This window comes from Salvelinus alpinus, chromosome 25 (assembly GCF_045679555.1).
Source record: "Salvelinus alpinus chromosome 25, SLU_Salpinus.1, whole genome shotgun sequence".
Taxonomy (NCBI): domain Eukaryota; kingdom Metazoa; phylum Chordata; class Actinopteri; order Salmoniformes; family Salmonidae; genus Salvelinus; species Salvelinus alpinus.
In genome coordinates, this window is record NC_092110.1 from 23,339,125 (window position 1) to 23,361,652 (window position 22,528).

At 42.0% G+C, this 22,528-nt stretch overlaps 1 protein-coding gene across 4 annotated transcripts in view; it reads left to right on the forward strand.

Moving 5' to 3' along the window:
* The first annotated feature begins 7,158 nt into the window (after positions 1-7,158).
* Positions 7,159-22,528, forward strand: part of LOC139553682 (NHS-like protein 3) — a 56,106-nt gene continuing 40,736 nt past the window's right edge. For 2 of the 4 annotated variants that reach the window (XM_071366268.1, XM_071366271.1), the window contains exons 1-2: positions 7,159-7,447; positions 9,176-9,337. The gene's annotated coding sequence lies outside the window, so the exon portion shown is untranslated. Of the gene's footprint in view, positions 7,448-8,170; positions 8,307-9,175; positions 9,338-22,528 lie in introns of those variants that run through there. The other 2 variants (XM_071366269.1, XM_071366270.1) reach the window with 2 other exon arrangements.

Here is a 22,528-nt window from a genome sequence, read left to right on the forward strand (position 1 = left end):
TTACTCCTGACCTTATTTAGGCTTGCCATAACAAAGGGGTTGAATGCTTATTGACTCAAAACATTTCAGATTTTCATTTTTTATTCATTTGTAAAAATATCTAAAAACATAATTCCACTTTGACATTATGGGGTATTGTGTGTAGGCCAGTGACAAAAACATCTCAAATGTGGAAAAAATCTAGGGGTGTGAATACTTTCTGAAGGCACTGTACATTCAGAAAGTATTCAGACCCCTTTACTTTTTCCAGTCGGTCTTCAAGTTGAGATACTCAATGAGATGGGGCAGCACTAAGCTAACCTGCAATGTCACTTCCTAGAGTAGCTCAAACATATTCTGCTATCCGGGATCCTTGGGATGTCCCTACCCTAAACTCTACCCTCGCCTTAACCCTTACCTAACCTTAACCCTTACTGTAATCATTTTAAATGTCAACTTCAATGGGGTAGGGACATCCCAATGATTCTGAATAGCAAGGAATCAAATTGCCCATGAAACAAGATGGCAACACGCTAAAACGACACTTCTTGATCTTCAAATGAGTCATAGGAAACATTGGGCTGACATCATTGATGGCTTTGTTCATTCTTTTTACAGTCAATGGATACAGTCTATGGATAAGCCAGATAATTTTGTGATCCACACAGCCCAGTGAAATCGCAGGACATATTAATGGGAATAGGAACACTATCAAGGCTGACCTTCATTTATAAGATTGCACAAAAATAGACTGAAGAGCAAGATGACCCAGTCAATGTTAGAGATTTTCTTTGTTTGTGTTTTGATTCGGAGCCTCTATCTAGATATATCTAATCCTCCCTTATCACTGTATATTCCTGATTGTGACATCTGTCTATTCTTACCGCTATCTGTTCTTGATATGATGACAGTGGCATTCTCAGACATTGTAATATTCATGAATTGTACATGCAGCTGCATGTCACAATTTTACCCATATGTATTTTCAAAGAAAACATAATCCCCTACAATCACGTTTAATCCATTTAGTACAAGGGTTTTCAAACCTCTTTTCATGGACCCACAGTCATTCCATGTATTTGAACTATTCCACAGCACACCTGATCCAACTTCTCAACTAATCATCAAGCCCTTCAATATGTGAATCAAGTGAACTAGTTCAGGGCTACAACAAAATGGTGAAACGTCTGGGGGTCCCCAATGAGAGGTTAGAAAACCACTGATTTAGTAAGTACATTTGAGATAAAAATTATTCTGAACAAGGGTCGTAAAAGTGTCACTCACCTTAAACTTCCAACGTAAAAAAAAAAAATTTGTAAAAGGCATTGAGACATTGCCCAGTCAAGACACAGACCACCAAACTCAGACCAAGGATATAATAATAAAATGTTCAGTTTTTAGAATTACAGTGTTGCAAAATCACCCATCTGAAACGATTAGCATTTCAACTCACTTTCTAGACAACGATGCAGAGAAGTGTAGATAGCAACACAGACAAACAGTTTCCTCTTTAGACCACCTTTTCTGTGGAGCTGCCTGTCTCCAGATAAACATATATTCTGTTTGTGTTCATAAATAAGATACGGGGGAGCGGAGAAACACTATCCTTCCCCCGAGGTAGACTTTCTCCTCTCCCACATGGTAAACTGAGGTCACTCACCGTGTCAGTGAGAGAGGCATAGACGTAATTGATGCCATTGCTGACACATATCTGGGCCAGCCTGTGCAGAGCTAGATTATATTTAGTTTTTTTATGGCCTGTCATTTATAAACAACTAAGATAGAGTCTTGATCTCATGGTGGACTCCATGCAGAGCAGTCTTAAAGAATCAGGCACCAATGGGACAAAAGGATGTACTGCTGTTTGATCATTCCCACACATTAGATGAAGAGTAATGGTTCTGAATTATCTGGTCATTGTACGTATATACTAACGTGGTGTTAATGATATGAGATAACGTAATTGTCTCTAAAGAATTTGCTAGTATGTCATCCAGAATAAATAATGCAATATTCTGAGAAATGTAATTGTAATCAATCTGATAGCTGGCAAAATAAGAAGTTACACTTTATTCATTTTTTGTCAGAAGTATATCGTGCCAATCTAAAAGTCTTATCTACACCAACAAGTGATAATGTAATCTTTGCATTATCATCCTACCCGTAGCTAACTCTAACCTTAAAACATTTTAAATGGGACATCCCTTTGGTCAAGATCTGTTTCTTGCTTTGCTCTCAGTAAAATGGTGAAAGTGAAAGGAGTGATTTCTGGGGCAGTGTTAAGTGTGGAGGTGGAGCAATTAAAGTTGAAGATTCCCGGTGTGTGACGCCTGCCGTTTGTGTGCAACGCAGACCTGGTGGTGAAACAGAGGAGTCACTATCAGTCGTTTTGAGTCAGAGTCTTTACCCGACAAAGTCATGTTAGGATAGATCAGTTATCCTGTTAGCTTTTTTTGTTGAACCCACTGCAGTGTTTCAGGTGCCAAGTTTATGGTCATGCTGCAGCAGTGAGTAGGAGGGATATTCTAAGATGTGGGAAGTGTACAAGAGGGCATGGGACAGAGGAGTGTGTAGTGTCATGGAAAAAGTTGTGTGTGTCAACTATAGGGGTGCCCATGTTGCTGAGGATCGGAAGTGTCCGTTTAGAGAGGCAGGTTGAGCTGGCCAGGGTCAGAGAAGTACAGAAAGTGTATGCTGAGACAGTGAAGAAAGTAGAGGAGGATGGGTCAAGGGTGAGGGATCCTGAGAGGATACTTGTGAGTAGTAGATCAGTGCCAAAACACAGGGAGAGGCCAATAGATGTTGTGGTGGCAGCGGCAGAGAAGTACTTGGGTGTACGAGATTTCACTTCAGAAGAGTTACAGGGTGTGAGTGTGGGTGTCCTGTCCTCCCAGGTCGTTGGCCTGGGGTAGGATCAGATAGGGTTAAATAGTGAAATAAGGTGGTGGGTTTTTAATGTGTAGGGTTAGTTGGCACTGTAGTTTTTCCTTTTCCCATTTAGTATCACAATGTATAATGGATATACTGTATACCCCAGTCTAGTTGGTGGAAGTAACCCAACATATACTGGATGCCAACCGTCGTTAAACCTCACAGAAGAAGAAGAAGAAAAAATGGGGACATCCCATGGATCCTGGAAACCAAGAACAGTGGGGAATAATCGAAGGATAGGCAGCCCGCCGTGCAGCTTTGTGGACAACGATTCCCATTGTTAGGGTGGAGAGACATGTATCTTGTCAGTATATCCATAATCTTTGGTTTGGCGACAGTTTTTGGGACCTCTGACTTGGTGAATGAGTTGTTGATGTGTGAGAAGTTTGGAAGTCTGACAGCCAAAATGGCGGAGAGTAGTGCGGATGGAATGGATTAACGGTTGGAGAAACAACAGCTTTGCTGGAATGCAAACAATATGGGTGTCAGTTCTGATTATATGGAACTGGAGAATGAGGGTCAAGGACCGGAATGGTCTGTAGTGGAAAGACAGGAAGAAGCGAGATCATGATACGGAAAGCCAAGGTAGGAAACAAGAGTAATAATATGTCGGGGGGGGGGGGGGAGGTGGAAAGTGGTGATGGTGTTTGAGACCACAGGGCCTCATTTACACCCTATCCGACTAACCAATGCCGTAGAGAAAGAGATAGGCAAAATATAATTAGCCCGTTTAATTGGAAATGGTAGATTGTTAATATTTTATGGTAACCAGGCTCAGCAAGGGAAGATTCTGCAAATGGAAAAGCTTAATGGGAAGGACATTAAAAGCCATGTATGTCCCTGGTGCTTATGCTAGATTGAGGGGAGTCATCACTGGGGTCCCAATATCTATGTTCACAGATGATGTTAAAGATAATGTGAAGGGAGGCAGAGTGATTGAGGCCAAAAGGTTGATCAGTAGGAAAGAGGGTCAAAGCAGTGAAAGGTTATCAGTGCTGCTGAGATTTGAGAAGGTTTTGCCTGGAAAAGTGCAGATAAGATTTGTTGGTTTCAATGTCAGAGAATTTGTCCCATCCCCATTGCTGTGTTTTAAATGCAAAAGAATGAGACATGTAGCTGTTCAGTGTAAAGGAAAGAAAACGTGCCAAGTGTGGAGGGGAACATGATTACTGTGAATGTGTGAGCAATGTGAAAGTTGAGTGTTGTAATTGTGGGGGGGAACATAGTGCATCATTTGGTGGATGGCAGGTGCAGAGAGGCTCAGAGATATAGAATCAGTGCTGCTGCTACTCGCTGTTTATTATCTATGCAGTCACTTTACCCCTACCTACATGTACAAATTACCTCAACAAACCTGTACCCCCGCACATTGATTCGGTACCGGTACACTGTGTATTGTCATGTAATTTTCTTGTGTTACTTCTTGCTAAAAAAATTACTTTATTTATTTAGTAAATCTTTTCTTAACTCTATTTCTTGAACTACATTGGTCGTTAAGGGCTTGTAAGTAAGCATTACATGGTAAGGTTTTCGACGCATGTGACAAATACAATTTGATTTGATGTATCATATGCAGAGGTTGTAAGACAGATTGATATAACTACAGTGCATTCATTTTTATTTATTTAACCTTTATTTAACCAGGTAGGCTAGTTGAGAACAAGTTCTCATTTACAACTGCGACCTGGCCAAGATAAAGCAAAGCAGTGCGACACAAACAACACACAGAGTTACACATAGAATAAACAAACATGCAGTCAATAATACAATAGAAAAAAGTCTATATACAGTGTGTGCAAATGAGGTAGAATAATGGAAGTAAGGCAATAAATAGGTCATAGTTGTGAAATAATTACAATATAGCAATTAAACACTGGAGTGATAGATGTGCAGAAGATGAGTGTGCAAGTAGAGATACTGGGGTGCAAAGGAGCAAAATAAATAAATAAAATAAGAGTATGGGGGATGAGGTAGTTGGATGGGCTATTTACAGATGGGCTATGTACAGGTGCAGTGATCTGTGAGCTGCTCTGACAGCTGGTGCTTAAAGTTAGTGAGGGAGATATGAGTCTCCAGCTTTAGTGATTTTTGCAGTTTGTTCCAGTCATTGGCAGCAGAGAACTGGAAGGAAAGGCGGCCAAAGAAGGAATTGGCTTTGGGGGTGACCAGTGAGATATACCTGCTGGAGCGCGTGCTACAGGTGGGTGCTGCTATGGTGACCAGTGAGCTGAGATAAGGCGGAGCTTTACCTAGCAAAGAACTGGAGCCAGTGGGTTTGGCGACGAATATGAAGCGAGGACCAGCCAACGAGAGCATACAGGTCGCAGTGGTGGGTAGTATATGGGGCTTTGGTGACAAAACGGATGGCTCTGTGATAGACTGCATCCACTTTGCTAAGTAGAGTGTTGGAGGCTATTTTGTAAATGACATTGCCGAAGTTGAGGATCGGTAGGATAGTCAGTTTTACGAGGGTATGTTTGGCAGCATGAGTGAAGGATGCTTTGTTGTGAAATAGGAAACCGATTCTAGATTTAATTTTGGATTGGAGATGCTTAATGTGAGTCTGGAAGGAGAGTTTACAGTCTAACCAGACACCTAGGTATTTGTAGTTGTCCACATATTCTAAGTCAGAACCGCCCAGAGTAGTGATACTGGACGGGCGGGCAGGTGTGGGCAGCGATCGGTTGAAGAGCATTAATTTAGTTTTACTTGCATTTAAGAGCAGTTGGAGGCCACGGAAGGAGAATTGTATGGCATTGAAGCTCGCCTGGACGTTAGTTAACACAGTGTCCAGAGAAGGGCCAGAGTTATACAGAATGGTGTTGTCTGTGTAGAGGTGGATCAGAGAATCACCAGCAGCAAGAGCGACATCATTGATGTATACAGAGAAAAGAGTCAGCCTGAGAATTGAACCCTGTGGCACCCCCGTAGACTGCCAGAGGTCCGGACAACAGGCCCTTTGATTTGACACACTGAACTCTGTCTGAGAAGTAGTTGGTGAACCAGGCGAGGCAGTCATTTGAGAAACCAAGGCTGTTGAGTCTGCTGATAAGAATGTGGTGATTGACAGAGTCGAAAGCCTTGGCCAGGTCGATGAATACAGCTGTACAGTATTGTATTTTATCGATGGCGGTTATGATATCGTTTAGGACCTTGAGCGTGGCTGAGGTGCCCCCATGACCAGCTCGGAAACCAGATTGCATAACGGAGAAGGTACGGTGGGATTCTAAATGATCAGTGATCTGTTTGTTATCTTGGCTTTCAAAGACAGGCAGGGTAGGATAGATATAGGTCTGTAGCAGTTTGGGTCTAGAATGTCTCTCCCTTTGAAGAGGGGGATGACCGTGGCAGCTTTCCAATCTTTGGGGATCTCAGACGATACGAAAGAGAGGTTGAACAGGCTAGTAATAGGGGTTGCAACAATTTTGGCGGATCATTTTAGAAAGAGAGGGTCCAGATTGTCTAGCCCGGCTGGTTTGTAGGGGTCCAGATTTTGCCGCTCTTTCAGAACGTCAGCTATCTGGATTTGGGTGAAAGAGAAATGGGGAGGCTTGGGCAACTTGCTGTGGGGGGTGCAGGGCTGTTGACTGGGGTAGGGGTAGCCAGATGGAAAGCATGGCCAGCCGTAGAAAAATGCTTATTGAAATTCTCAATTATCATGGATTTATTGGTGGTGACAGTGTTTCCTAGCCTCAGTGCAGTGGGCAGCTGGGAGGAGGTGCTCTTATTCTCCATGGACTTTACATAATGATGGAGCTTCCATGGCTGCTCCTGTACTAAGTGGACCTTCAGGGTTGGTATTGCTGCTAGCCCTGGTATGGTTTTGAGACATGTTCAGAAATCTTGCGCTCATGAATGTGCTGTGTCAAAGGATACTTTGATTGTGAATAAAGTTAACTTCATAGCTTTCATTAGTAAGGTTATCTACACGACTTGTATTGTGGAAAGCAGAAATGCCAGGTTGAATTTATTATAATACATCTTTATATATATTTTTTTAGTAGTACAGAATTAGACAGACCATGATTGCTCGCACACTCCAGCACAGTAGCTGGCGGCATGCACCTTAACGTTTGTTTGCGGGCCGCCATGATATCAAGGAAGAAGAAGTGCGCATTAATCATTTGTAATGTTCAGCTACGAATGATATTTTGCCCGGCACCAGGTGGCGGTCACAGCGCGCGGACATCAACATCATAGATAATCCCTATTATTTCTTCACCTGTGCGCGCACTGCAGCCACAGATAGCACAGCACAGACGCACTTATTGTGTAATTTGGGGAAAACCATTGGAGCGTTCGTGCGAAAAACCGATTGAGCCAGTTTGTGGAAAACAATTCTTGGAGTGTTTCGGTCAGCAGAAAATACCACTGTAGTCTCCTCCTGTGGCACATTTAGCGGAAATGCTTTACCTGGTGTTTCAGTTCGGACTGTGAAACACTTTGGAGAAGAACGCAGTGGAAACGCTTCAAATGTAAAGCAGATGAGGCAGAATTTGACCTATCAAATCGGGATTTAAAAGTATTTAATACAAAGGTAAACATATTCCGAATGAATTATTTTTTGCCGTCGTCTGCAGGCCATTTCTGTATGGCAAGTGTCTAATACTTTACAGTCAGTGTGTAGTGTAGCATGCTGAATTTGGCAGTTGTGTGATGAGGGGAACGTGAACTCACGTGTCATCATAATGTCATAACTTTTTTAGGAACTCTGACATATGCCGCGTTCAAATACTTGTTGGAACTAGGAAACTCTGAAATGTTCTACATGGTTGTAGCCTAGTTATACGTGTGCCGCGTTCAACGAATCAGTAAGTCGGACATTTCCTAGTTCTGACTAGCATATGAACGTGGCAATAATGATAAGTGTCATATATTTCATAACTTTCATCCTAAAGTTTAACTTTCCTACTAAACAATGAGGAAAATAAGATCTCAATGACGTATCAATATCTTGCCTGGACAACCAACGTTGAATTGCATTGAATTCTACATCGGGCTGAAATGAGCGTTTGAATCAGGAACGTTTCCTCTCACGACCTCTACAAGCCAGAATGTTGAATACCATTCTATTTTAACATACTTTACAGTTTGGCCTTGTGAATAGTCCTTTTGTCGGTAGGAATGTCGCACAATCGGCTATATCAACAAGAAAGTATAATTACACAAACTTTTCAAAGGGCTGGTAGTGCAGTCATATTTCTATCACCTGAAGCATGTGCTGAACCATGGAAACACGTGCACGAGCTCAGCAAGTCCTGCCTGTATTTTTATGTTGTGGGCATGCTTCAGTTGATAGAAATCGGAATGCACTACCAGCGCTTCGAAAAATTTATGTAATTATACTTTCCTGTGGATATATTGTCTCACATTCCTACCGCCAAAAGGACCAAACGGTAAAGTACATTAAAATATACTTTTATTACACGTTTTGGCTTGTAGAGGTCGTGAGAGGAAACGTTCCTGATTCAAATGCTTATTTCTCCCCTTTGTAGAATTCAATGCAATTCAACATAGGGTTTCCAGGCAAATCAAGATCATGCTTTTAGAACTATGTGAGGTAGGCTACATGATTGGCAATCGGTGGGACAGTACAGGTACAGCCAACTTGGCATGCAGGGTCAGGGTGGTGGATAGCCTGGAGACCCAATGTTGAATTGCATTGGAACTGTCAAACAGACAGGTAAAAATACATATAATCTTAAACATGTTTTACGAAAGAGATATTTACAATGAAAGACATTAGTTTTCTATTAATTATCTGAGCAGGACTCATCGACACTGATATAGCGCCAACCTACCTCACCATAACACTATCTCTCCCAGTCAATGGCCACATGGCAGTCTGATACATGTATTTCCTTTATCTTGAGTGAAGATTATTTATTAACCTGACTGGAGATAACCTGACAGTCTCAGTTCTCAAGAGGGGACTTCTTCTGTTTGTAGACATACTGTACATTGCCTGTCCATGGACTTAGAACTGAAAGCTGCAAACAAAGTTGTTTTGACTGCAGATCAATTGTGAAATGAAACAGGACTCCAATTTATTGACATCTTTCTATGGATAAAGTCCCTTTGGAGACAAATTGGACAGATTTCAGTCGTGTTAGACGTTGCCACATGATATGTCAGTTGCTTGTTTTGTCTCATTAATTTGATTGTGGACAACTAAAACCTGATAATTACCAGTAATTACCAGTGCAGTCTGCTAATAAACATTGGCCTATAGTTTATTTTGACAAAATTGTCCTCATCATTTCAGAACACCCCTCTCTAACCTCTGCCCCTGATGACTTCACCATGACTTCTGAACTGGAGTGGAGACAATATACTTTTGTTTAGGAAGGGTGTGTCCTGCACTGGTGTTTCTTCCTTCTCACTCGGCCGCCTGCCAAGCCAGGGCTTGTACCCATGGAGATAACAGGTGCCTTATGTAACCACAGTTCCAGGAGGAGATTCCTCTGCACAACTATGGCCCTGACCTTTCTTCTAGCATGGGACTTGACCTAGCAAAACTCAGGGCCCTAGGAAGAGAGGGCATGACAGATCAAGAGGATCTTAAGAGAGGAAGGATAGCTCAGTCTAGACAGTGGTTAGTGTTTGGGAGAACTCAGGGAAAAATGACCACAGTGACCAGTGGGGAGGAGGGCTAGTCAGTAGAACTTAGTTCACAGCAGTGTGGACAGATAACATCTCAGTATTATGATGGGCTGTAGACATTCTAGCCTCAGTCTGGAATGGGCGACAGTCCCGTGAGTGTGGTGAAATCAGCAGTGACTCAGGTCTGTAGTGTAGTGAGGAGCCTCCTTTGTGTAGACAGAGTGGTAGACAATATGTTTAATCAGTGGGATCGGTTTACTTACTCATCTGTAATCATTGAACCATTGATCAGCACTAATGGGAAATCCAATCAGTCAAAACGTTAGCCACGCTAATGTGTGTGTGAGCGTGTGTCTCATGTTCTCAGGCCAACATTCCTTGACGGTGCACAAGTATAGGTCGGCGGACTGTGTTTCAGTAGTAGTAGCCAAACGGGACAGGCCTTCTTTTAGTAGCCTATTTAGGCACTATGAAATGTCAAAACAGTTTACATAGAGAACATTTTCATCTGTCCACTGCTGGATTAGTCTGCTCTGCTCTGTCTGCATGTCTGCTAACCCTAAACCATCTAGTCCTTACTATAAGATTTCCCAGTCCTCTCACCCTACATAGTGCTTAGTGTATGGCAGTCTGTGACTGAGTGAGTGTGTGTTATTGTGGTTGGGGCACAGAGGGCTTGTTTTGACTGGAGAGAACAGAGACTTCAGAGATGCCAGTGGCAGGAGAGGATGTTTTTTAAGCCACAGCTGTGTTTATCCCAGCAGTCACTAAGTCACTACTGTCAAAAGACTTCACCTCCCCTGGTTTTGTTCCCTCAGACCAGGGTCTTCATCTCCATAGATACAGAGGTCCAGGCTTAGGCCCACGGCAACACTAATATGAGGTCTAGAAACGGGCAGATTCAACAGCCCAGTCTGAGAAACTCAAGAGTCTCTCACTATTGAAACATGTGAACAATATGAGAGAGTAATGAGGGGTACCGGTAACCTTAGCCTGTGTATAATTAGTTTTAAAACTTTATCTTACAATGGTGTTCTCTTATGGCCCTTGCCATTATGTTTTTATGACTGGTTCCTAGGCTACTGTGTAAGTTCTCTGTCAGGCAGAAAGAGGGAGGTGGGGGGGGGGGGAAAGGAGAACAAGAGGGAGAGAGGGGGTGAAGGATATTTGGAAAGAGGAGTTCCTCAGTAATTATCAATCTCTCAGGAATGCAGCCTCTACTCTTAGACAAGCTGCTGCATGGCTACAGTGGCCCAACAGCACTCCGACTTGAACAGATATGTCCACGGCTCCACATATTCACCCTTACAGCAACAATGACCCTGATTCACTGATTCACTGTCGACTGACCTCATTTCAGTTGGGTAACATCCAACTCTTTATGTATTTAGTATTGGTTTAGTATTGGCATGTATTGTTGTGTTTAATTTATTTCTATCAATATCCTGATCCACATATCCTTTATTATAGCAAACAGAAACTTAGGTAAGGTATTGCCTCAAGAAAAATGCATATCTATATATTCTTGAAATACTGGCATTCAAACTCACTGTCTCTTTTGAAGGCCATTTGTATCTTGCCGGATGTTTTTTTAATGTTTCCTCTTTTCCACTAATTTCACAAAAGTCCATGGGAAGACCAGGAATTGTCCAGAGCCATGTGCATACAATGTTTTTGAAAAAATATGATTTGTTACTGCCAAGTTCTGACATTTGCCTTCTACAACGTACCTCTATGCGTTTTGAGCTCAGAATTTTTTTAAACTTCTGAGTGAAATCATCACATTGAAAATAGGCACATTCCTTTGGTCTTACCCGCTGTCATTGCTTATTAATGTGACAATCCTTTTTAGGGGATGGATTTCATTGGGTTGTTCCAGTTCTCCCCTAGTGGTGACTCACATACATCATGTACATACAGTTGAAGTCGGAAGTTTACATACACTTAGGTTGGAGTCATTAAAACTCGTTTTTCCAAACACTCCACAAATTTCTTGTTAACAAACTATAGTTTTGGCAAGTCGGTTAGGACATCTATTTTGTGCATGACATAAGTCATTTTACAACAGTTGTTTACAGACAGATTATTTAACTTATTCACTGTATTAAAATTCCAGTGGGTCAGAAGTTTACATACACAAAGCTGACTGTGCCTTTTAACCTGCTTGGAAAATTCCAGAAAATTATGTCATGGCTTTAGAAGCTTCTGATAGGCTAATTGACATCATTTGAGTCAATTGGAGATGTACCTGTGGATGTATTTCAAGGCCTACCTTCAAACTCAGTGCCTCTTTGCTTGACATCATGGGAAAATCAAAAGAAATCAGCCAAGACCTCAGAAAAAAAATGGTAGACCTCCACACAAGTCTGGTTCATCCTTGGGAGCAATTTCCAAATGCCTGAAGGTACCACGTTCATCTGTACAAAAAATAGCGCGCAAGTATAAACACAATTGGACCACGCAGCCATCATAACGCTCAGGAAGGAGAGGCGTTCTGTCTCCTAGAGATGAACGTACTTTTGTGCGAAAAGTGCAAATCAATCCCAGAACAACAGCAAAGGACCTTGTGAAGATGCTGGAGGAAACAGGTACAAAAGTATCTATATCCACAGTAAAACGAGTCCTATATCGACATAACCTGAAAGGCCGCTCAGCAAGGAAGAAGCCACTGCTCCAAAACTGCCATAAAAAAGCCAGACTACGGTTTGCAACTGCACATGGGGACAAACATCGTACTTTTTGGAGAAATGTCCTCTGGTCTGATGAAACAAAAATAGAACTGTTTGGCCATAATGACCATCGTTATGTTTGGAGGATAAAGGGGGAGGCTTGCAAGCCGAAGAACATCATCCCAACCGTGAAGCACAGGGGTGGCAGCATCATATCACAAAATAGATGGCATCATGAGGATGGAAAATTATGTAGATATATTGAAGCAACATCTCAAGACATCAGTCAGGAAGTTAAAGCTTGGTCGCAAATGGGTCTTCCAAATGGACAATGACCCCAAGCATACTTCCAAGGTTGTGGCAAAATGGCTTAAGGACAACAAAGTCAAGGTATTGGAGTGGCCATCACAAAGCCCTGACCTCAATCCTATAGAAAATTTGTGGGCAGAACTGAAAAAGCGTGTGCAAGCAAGGAGGCCTACAAACCTGACTCTGTTACACCAGCTCTGTCAGGAGGAATGGGCCCAACTTATTGTGGGAAGCTTGGGTCAAACGTTTCAGTTAGCCTTCCACAAGTTAAACAATTTAAAGGCAATGCTACCAAATACCAATTGAGTGTATGTAAACTTCTGACCCATTGGGAATGTGATGAAAGAGATTAAAGCTGAAATAAATCATTCTCTCAACTATTATTTTGACATTTTACATTCTTAAAATAAAGTGGTGATCCTAACTGACCTAAGACAGGGAATTTTTACTAGGATTAAATGTCAGGAATTGTTAACTGAGTTTAAATGTATTTGGCTTAGGTGTGTGTGAACTTCCGACTTCAACTGTACACAGCACCTCTGGTTCAGAACGGGCATGTGTTCTAATCACCTGCTTCACTGTAGAATGCCCTTCACTTGAGTGGTTCTGCTCTTCTTTATTTGGTAATGCCCACAGAATAGAGGCACACCCTGATTTATGAAAGATCAGTACAGTAAAGCTACCTTTCACACTAGTAAAATGTTGACACTTAATCAGTTATTACAGCAGCACGCGCCATTATTTCACATAACATTCACTCTATTCAAAACTGTACATGGGCAGTTCCATCTAAAGCGGCCCATGAGCACCAACATGTGAAGCTCATAGCAGCATATCATATTGGGTGTCAAATGAAAGCTGCGAGTCTATATTTTGGGGAAATGAAGGCATAGATAAAATTTTCAACCATTTTCCATCTAAGAAATTTGGCATAACTAAAGGCTTTGATTTCTGGATAAACAGATCAGAAATACACAATGTTGACGTATAGACCCCTGTCAACTAATATCAACACTTATATTTAGCTTTGGATACATTTTCTTTACCTTAAGTTTAAGAAAACTTGCCTTGTAATTCCGTTACCAAAAACCCACACCTTTAAGATATTTTCTAATTTCTCTCCCTCCTCCTCTGGAGAGAGGATAACGAAAGTTCACAGAAGTAAAAAAAAAACGTGTGAATCCGTTACCAAATTGGTAACAGAATTACCCCAAAAATGTAACGGAATTACTGCAACTGAATTGGCTACAATGGTCACAAACACAGTTGGGTCACTTGCTCCTGTCCTCCCTACCATGGCATACTGTTATGTTCAGCTCACAACTATTTTCTTTGTCTTTCTGTTGTCTGGTGGTCAAACCAAGAGTGTTAAAACAGTCTGAGTCTTGACAACTTCTCCCTCTCTCTCTCCAGTTAATTTCACCTCTCCCAGCTCTTACTGACTGAGACCTACCCATGAGTCCCCTCTTTCCATTTACTATAACCAACATCCTCACCCACTGAGCACCAACTAACACCAGACCTCCATTGACGTTGAAAATGTGTAAAAATTTGGTCAGTCCACCCTGACCTTGATGTTAACGTCCACAGACAGACCGGACTGGACCTATCATAGACATGTTTCACAAGTCTGCATAGCACAAGTACAGTACATCAAGTAGAATACAGTACTGTACAGTGAGTTGAGCACAGTAGTCCAATACACTAGTACAGTATATCTACTGTACTGAACTACTGAGCTGTGCTGTGATGTCCAAACTTGTGAAACATGAGGAGATTAATTATGCATTTCTGTGTCGTAGAGATCAGGGACCCATGATGTAATTCCGTTACAGTAATTCCGTTACCGTGTGTAAATCCACTAAATTTAAGTTAGTTCAATAACCAAAATATATATTTTCTTTAACTCAAGATGCCATGTCATAGCTGACAACCCATCTTTTTTATTTGAATTCGGAGCAAATATTTTAAGATATTTTGGAGAATGTGGTCGCATAAAACACTGAGGGAGATTTTACTGTAATTCTGTCACCAAAGTTTGCATCTGCACAGTTTTTTTCACTAAATTCGTTATTTATTTATTTTTATAAAAAAAATGTTAAAAGTAGTTTGGTTTGTTGAACTTTGAAATCAATGGTTTTTGTTTGGCATACATTTTCAAGTGAAAAAATCTGAGTAAAAGTATAATTCCCTTATCATGGAATTGCCCACATTATGCTACCCTAAGAAGCCATTGGGTTTGAGGGGGATCTATGGCCCACACTGATTTCTGAAGGTGGACTGAATGTTGACTAGAACCTTGAACACTGCTCTGCCACTTTAAATCCCGGAGTCCAGACTTAGAGGTAAATGCGAATGTGCTCTTGTTTAAACTAAGCTATACTCACTCTTTAAACAAAGGTGTCTGTTTCACTGCCACACCCTCCTGTCTTTGACTTGTCCCCACGGGCGCATGTACCAGCCAGGTTTGCTTCCTCACCCTGAGTCACTTTTACAACAACTCCTGTAGTGTAAACTTATTCCAATCCTCACTTGCACAATACTATGAAATTAATATACAGATTGTGCTGTTGCATTACAATGGTCTGGATGTGGCTGCCACAACAGGGAGGGTGTATGATATTTATGCCTCTATCATTCTCACTCAATATTCACGATTTAAATCATAATAAATATTTAATCATGGTAGCATCCACATTAATGAAGTTTTCAGAAACATATTCTATTCTTATTTAAATAGAATGAACTCTAAAATGACATAATACATTATTTACCATTATTTTATATTGGGCACAACAAGGGACTAGATCAAGTGCTTGAATTTCTAAACTGTTAAAGAGATATGAAAAACCCTTATACAAAAGGAGACACTGTACTGCCGCGTCATAAAGCATTTGATCTTAAATCCAACGCTGGAGTATAGAACCAAATTAAAAGTTTTAGCGTCAATGTCCAAATAAATACATAGGGGAGTGTACAAAGTGCTGTGTGGGTCTGATGTTTACTTCAGGCAACGCAGGTGCCAGTGTCTTAACTCCCCAGGCTTACTCATATAAAACTGGAGACCTACATATCCCATGGAATTTATGCTCTGGCAGCTTCATTAAATAGTACCCGCAAAACTCCAGTATTAATGTCAACAGTGAAGAGGCGACTCCGGGATGCTGGCCTTCTAGGCAGAGTTCCTCTGTCCAGTGTCATATTAATATTTTATTTTTATTGGCCAGTCTGAGATATGGCTTTTTATTTGCAACTCTGCCTAGAAGGCCAGCATCCCGGAGTCACCTCTTCACTGTTGACGTTGAGACTGGTGTTTTGCGGGTACTATTTAATGAAGCTGCCTGTTAAGGACTTGTGAGGCATCTGTTTCTCAAACTAGACACTCTAATGTACTTGTCCTCTTGCTCAGTTTTGCACCGGGGCTTCCCACTCCTCTTTCTATTCTGGTTAGAGCCAGTTTGCTCTGTTCTATGAAGAGAGTAGTATACAGCGTTGTACGAGATCTTCAGTTTCTTAGTAATTTCTCGCATGGAATAGCCGGCCTTTCTCAGAACAATAATAGACTGACAAGTTTCAGAAGAAAGTTATTTGTTTCTGGCCATTTTGAGCCTGTAATCGAACGCACAAATGCTGATGCTCCAGATACTCAACTAGTCTAAAAAATCATCAGTTTCCAGCTACAATTGTCATTTACAATATTAACAATATCTACACTGTATTTCTGACCAATTTTATGTTATTTTAATGGACAGAATGTGCTTTTCTTTCAAAAACAAGGACATTTCTAAGTGACCCCAAACTTTTGAACGGTAGTGTATGTACAGTGGCTTGCGAAAGTATTCACCCCCTTGGCATTTTTCCTATTTTGTTACATTACAACCTGGAATTAAAATAGATTTTTTTGGGGGGTTTGTATCATTTGATTTACATAACATGCCTACCACTTTGAAGATGCAAAATATTTTTTATTGTGAAACAAACAAGAAATAAGACCAAAAAAACAGAAAACTTGAGCGTGCATAACTATTCACCCCCCCCCAAAGTTAATACTTTGTAGAGCGACCTTTGCAGCAATTACAGCTGCAAGTATCTTGGGGTATGTCTCTATAAGCTTGGCACATCTAGCCACTGGGATTTTTTTCCCATTCTTCAAGGCAAAAACTGCTCCAGCTCCTTCAAGCAATCTTTAAGTCATACCACAGATTCTCAATTGGATTGAGGTCTGGGCTTTGACTAGGCCCTTCCAAGACATTTAAATGTTTCCCCTTAAACCACTCGAGTGTTGCTTTAGCAGTATGCTTTAGGGCCATTGTCCTGCTGGAAGGTGAACCTCCGTCCCAGTCTCAAATCTCTGGAAGATGGAAACAGGTTTCCCTCAAGAATTTTCCTGTATTTAGCGTCATCCATCATTCTTTAAATTCTTACCAGTTTCCCAGTCCCTGACGATTTGAAAAACACCACCACAGCATGATGCTGCCACCACCATTAATCACTTTGGGGATGGTGTTCTCAGGGTGATGAGAGGTGTTGGGTTTGCACCAGACATAGCGTTTTCCTTGATGGCCAAAAAGCAAAATTTTTGTCTCATCTTACCAGAGTACCTTCTTCCATATGTTTGGGCAGTCTCCCACATGCCTTTTGGCGAATGTCAATCATGTTTGATTATTTTTTTCTGGACACTCTTCTGTAAAGCCCAGCTCTGTGGAGTGTACGGCTTAAAGTGGTCCTATGGACAAGATACTCCAATCTCCGCTCTGGAGCTTTGCAGCTTCTTCGGGGTTATCTTTGGTCTCTTTGTTGCCTCTCTGATTAATGCCCTCCTTCCCTGGTCCGTGAGTTTTGGTGGTCGGCCCTCTCTTGGCAGGTTTGTTGTGGTGAAATATTCTTTCAATTTTTTAATAATGGATTTAATGGTGCTCCGTGGGATGTCAAAGTTTCTGATATTTTTTTATAACCCAACCCTGATCTGTACTTTTCCACAACTTTGTCCCTGATCTGTTTGGAGAGCTCCTTGGTCTTCATGGTGCCACTTACTTGGTGTTGCCCCTTGCTTAGTGATGTTGCAGACTCTGGGGCCTTTCAGAACAGGTGTGTATATATATACGGGAATCATGTGACAGATCATGTGACACTAAGATTGCACACACTTAGACACTTAGATTCCACTTAGGTGGACTTTATTTAACAAATTATGTGACTTCTGAAGGTAATTGGTTGCACCAGATCTTATTTAGGGGCTTCATAGCAAAGGGGGTGAATACATATGCATGCACCACTTTTCTGTTTTTTATTTTTTAGTTATAAGTACTTCTTTTCACTTCAACAATTTGAACTATTTTTGTGTATGTCCATTACATGAAATCCAAATAAAAATCAATTTAAATTACAGGTTGTAATGCAACAAAATAGGAAAAATGCCTAGGGGGGTGAATACTTTTGCAAGGCACTGTATTTATGTATGTACATTTAGTTATTTTGCTGCTGTTTAGTACTGTTCAGGAGATGATTCTTTTGGTCGACGTAAAAGCACCACATCTATTGTGAGGGAAATGTAAACGGCATGTCAGAGCACAGGCCTGCTTCAGCAGCATTGGGCTGGAAAACCACAGCGGAAGCCAATGGTGTGTGTGGCTGCAGTTAAATAAATAGTCTCAATGTTGATACCTTCAAGGAATTCTCAAGGAACTTTTGTCCTTAAACCTCTTTTTGTTGGTATTATTATGTGTGTATTGTTTGTGTCTCAACACCCAGCCACCATTGAGATGTGTGGTTAGGAGTCCTATAATTACCGTGCCAATGAAACAACTGTGTAATTTTGGTAGGGGCAACTTCGTGATAATTTTGTTGTCCTGATCCTTAATTTGTGTGTGTGTGAGAAAGAGAGTCTCTTAGGCATATTCTGAAAAATTTAGTTGGGAAGTTACCAAAGTGCTCTGTTGTATGCTTAGGCAAATACACTGCTCAAAAAAATAAAGGGAACACTAAAATAACACATCCTAGATCTGAATGAATGAAATATTCTTATTAAATACTTTTTTCTTTACATAGTTGAATGTACTGACAACAAAATCACACAAAAATTATCAATGGAAATCAAATTTATCAACCCATGGAGGTCTGGATTTGGAGTCACACAAAATTAAAGTGGAAAACCACACTACATGCTGATCCAACTTTGATGTAATGTCCTTAAAACAAGTCAAAATGAGGCTCAGTAGTGTGTGTGTGGCCTCCACGTGCCTGTATGACCTCCCTACAACGCCTGGGCATGCTCCTGATGAGGTGGCGGATGGTCTCCTGAGGGATCTCCTCCCAGACCTGGACTAAAGCATCCGCCAACTCCTGGACAGTCTGTGGTGCAACGTGGCGTTGGTGGATGGAGCGAGACATGATGTCCCAGATGTGCTCAATTGGATTCAGGTCTGGGGAACGGGCGAGCCAGTCCAAAGCATCAATGCCTTCGTCTTGCAGGAACTGCTGACACACTCCAGCCACATGAGGTCTAGCATTGTCTTGCATTAGGAGGAACCCAGGGCCAACCGCACCAGCATATGGTCACAAGGGGTCTGAGGATCTCATCTCGGTACCTAATGGCAGTCAGGCTACCTCTGGCGAGCACATGGAGGGCTGTGCGGCCCCCCAAAGAAATGCCACACCATGACTGACCCACCGCCAAACCGGTCCTGCTGGAGGATGTTGCAGGCAGCAGAACGTTCTCCACGGCGTCTCCAGACTCTGTCACGTCTGTCACATGTGCGTGTGAACCTGCTTTCATCTGTGAAGAGCACAGGGCGCCAGTGGCGAATTTGCCAATCTTGGTGTTCTCTGGCAAATGCCAAACGTCCTGCACGGTGTTGGGCTGTAAGCACAACCCCCACCTGTGGACGTCGGGCCCTCATACCACCCTCATGGAGTCTGTTTCTGACCGTTTGAGCAGACACATGCACATTTGTGGCCTGCTGGAGGTCATTTTGCAGGGCTCTGGCAGTGCTCCTCCTGCTCCTCCTTGCACAAAGGCGGAGGTAGCGGTCCTGCTGCTGGGTTGTTGCCCTCCTACGGCCTCCTCCACGTCTCCTGATGTACTGGCCTGTCTCCTGGTAGCGCCTCCATGCTCTGGACACTACGCTGACAGACACAGCAAACTTTCTTGCCACAGCTCGCATTGATGTGCCATCCTGGATGAGCTGCACTACCTGAGCCACTTGTGTGGGTTGTAGACTCCGTCTCATGCTACCACTAGAGTGAAAGCACCGCCAGCATTCAAAAGTGACCAAAACATCAGCCAGGAAGCATAGGAACTGAGAAGTGGTCTGTGGTCACCACCTGCAGAACCACTCCTTTATTGGGGGTGTCTTGCAAAATTTTTTGAGCAGTGTATTTATCTATGGAAGGCCATGCATCAAATACGAGCAAATCAATCACAGGTACAGCATTGTGCTAGATGCACTGGAATATACAATGTTGTCATGAATGTTGTGATTGTTGCTCTGATTTGTAGCACCTTCTCATTTTGAAATGCATGATCCATTGTTGGACCTAACTTAATCTTGTGTAATATGTGCAAATTAGGGTTGGGCGGTCTCCTGATTTCCATATCTTCATACCATGCCTGTGCCGTCCCGTAATATAAGGTATTACCGACAGTGTACAAAAGGGGCAGTATTTTTTGCGGAGGAGTATTTCTCTCTGTATAAAAGCTCTTCTGTGGGGAAAAAATAATTCTGATTGGCCTGGCCTGGTTCCCCAGTGGGTGCACCCATGGTTGCACCCCTGCCCAGTCATGTGAAATCCATAGATAACGTCCTAATGAATTTATTTAAATTGACTGATTTCCATATATGAACTGTAACTCAGTAAAATCTTTGAAATCGTTGCATGTTGCGTTTCAGTAAGTTTGTTCAGTATAGACAGCACAGCAGGGATCTTAATCCAGTAGGGGATTATCTCTTCTGCTCTTACCAACGCTAGCAAGTTAGCAAAACCCAATTTTAGTGAATTTAATAGTTATAAGAGATATAGCTGGCAAACATTAGTAGTGAATTTCATACAAGTGTACCTCACTTAAATTGCACTGCAGGAGTGACTCACCTCACGAAGCTTCCGTTTTGCTCATTGTGCTTCTTTGTAAACAAACACATGTGACTGGCTGTTTGTGCCAGTAGAAGCAACATGCAACAATAAACGCAACATGCAACAATTTCAAGTACTTTACTGAGTTACAGCGAATAATGAAATCAGTAAATTTAAATAAATTCATTAGGCCCTAATCTATGGATTTCACATGGCTGGGAATACAGATATGCTGCTGTTTGTCACAGATACTGTATTTTTTTAAGTAGGGGGCGTGGATCAGAAAACCAGTCGGTATCTGGTGTGATCACCATTTGCCTCATGCAGCGCGACATCTCTTTTGCATAGAGTTTATTAGGCTGTTGATTGTGGCCTGTGGACTGTTGTCCCACTGATCTTCAATGGCTGTGCGAAGTTGCTGGATATTGGCGGGAACTGGTACAGATCCTTGCGACATCTGGCCGTGCATTATCATGCTGAAACATGAGGTGATCGCGGCGGATGAATGGCACGACAATGGGCCTCAGGATTGCGTCACGCTATCTCTGTGCAATCAAATTGCCATCGATAAAATGCAATTGTGTTCGTTGCCCGTAGCTTATGCCTGCCCATACCGCCACAATGGGGCAATGTTCACAATGTTGACATCAGCAAATCGCTCGCTCACACGACGCCATACACGTGGTCTGCAGTTGTGAGGGCAGTTGGATTTACTGCCAAGTTCTCTAAAATTGTGTTGGAGGCAGCTTATTGTAGAGAAATTAACATTCAGTTCTCTGGCAACAGCTCTGGTGGACATTCCTGCAGTTACCATGCCAAATGCACGCTCCCTGAACTTGAGACATCTGTGGCATTGCGTTGTGTGACTAAACTGCACATTTTAGAGTGGCCATTTATTGTCCCCAGCACAAGGTGCACCTGTGTAAAGATCATGCTGTTAAAACAACTTCTTGGTATGCCACACCTGTCAGGTGGATGGATTACCTTGGCAAAGGAGAAATGCTCACTAACAGGGATGTAAACAAAGTTGTGCCCGAAACTTGAGAGAAATAAGCTTTTTGTGCATATGGGAAATTTCTGTAATGTTTTATTTCAGCTCATGAAACATGGGACCAACATTTTACATGTTGCGTTTATATTTTTGTTCAGTATATTTAAAAGGTATTAAAAGATGGTATTAGAAAATCATACTGAGGGTATTTCGAAATAACCCGGGATACATTGGCTACCGCCCCAACCCTAGTGAAAATGTGTGTACTTCATTTTGAGAAGCAGGAAGTCATTGGTTTATTATCAGGTAACCATGATGTGATGTGAGTCAGTTCCTTGTGACCAGACTGAACCAAACATGGATCAATCAAATTAGACAAATTTACACTCCTGAGCTCTTCTCCAGCCATCCTTTTGATTATTTCACTGAACATCCATGGGAAAGTCCACCATTTCCTATTAAGACATTCATGTGATATGAGCTTGTCTCTCTTGACATTCCTTGTGAAATGCTCTGCTTGGGATAGCAGAGCCAAGCAGTACTGTGGTGTTAGTTCAGTGATGGTCACTGTCTGTCTGGGTGGGTGGAGATGATGTTCCCCATATTCCTCCATTTAAGAGCATTTGGAGATTCCAGTGGTTGAGTGCTGACATTCCTCTAGGAGATTGGAGTGATTAACGGTTAATTTATGACCAGTGTGAGGGGTGTCTGGCAGCCTGCATCTGCTGCAATCATTTAGCTAGTGTTTTAGAGCCAAACCAGGGCCTTAGTTACAGTACACTACATCTCATCCTAAATCCTTCAATAGTTTAAAAGGATCTTTTGATAATGGAGCTCTGTTAGAGAAGAGCCCATTTATGATCATTTTGAGACCCATCTTGGAGAGGGATTGCAGAGGCCAAAGGCTCCTCCTGGACATTTTGGCATTAGGGATGGATGGCAGTAGAGGGGCATCTTGCCAAGACTCAGTAATTTG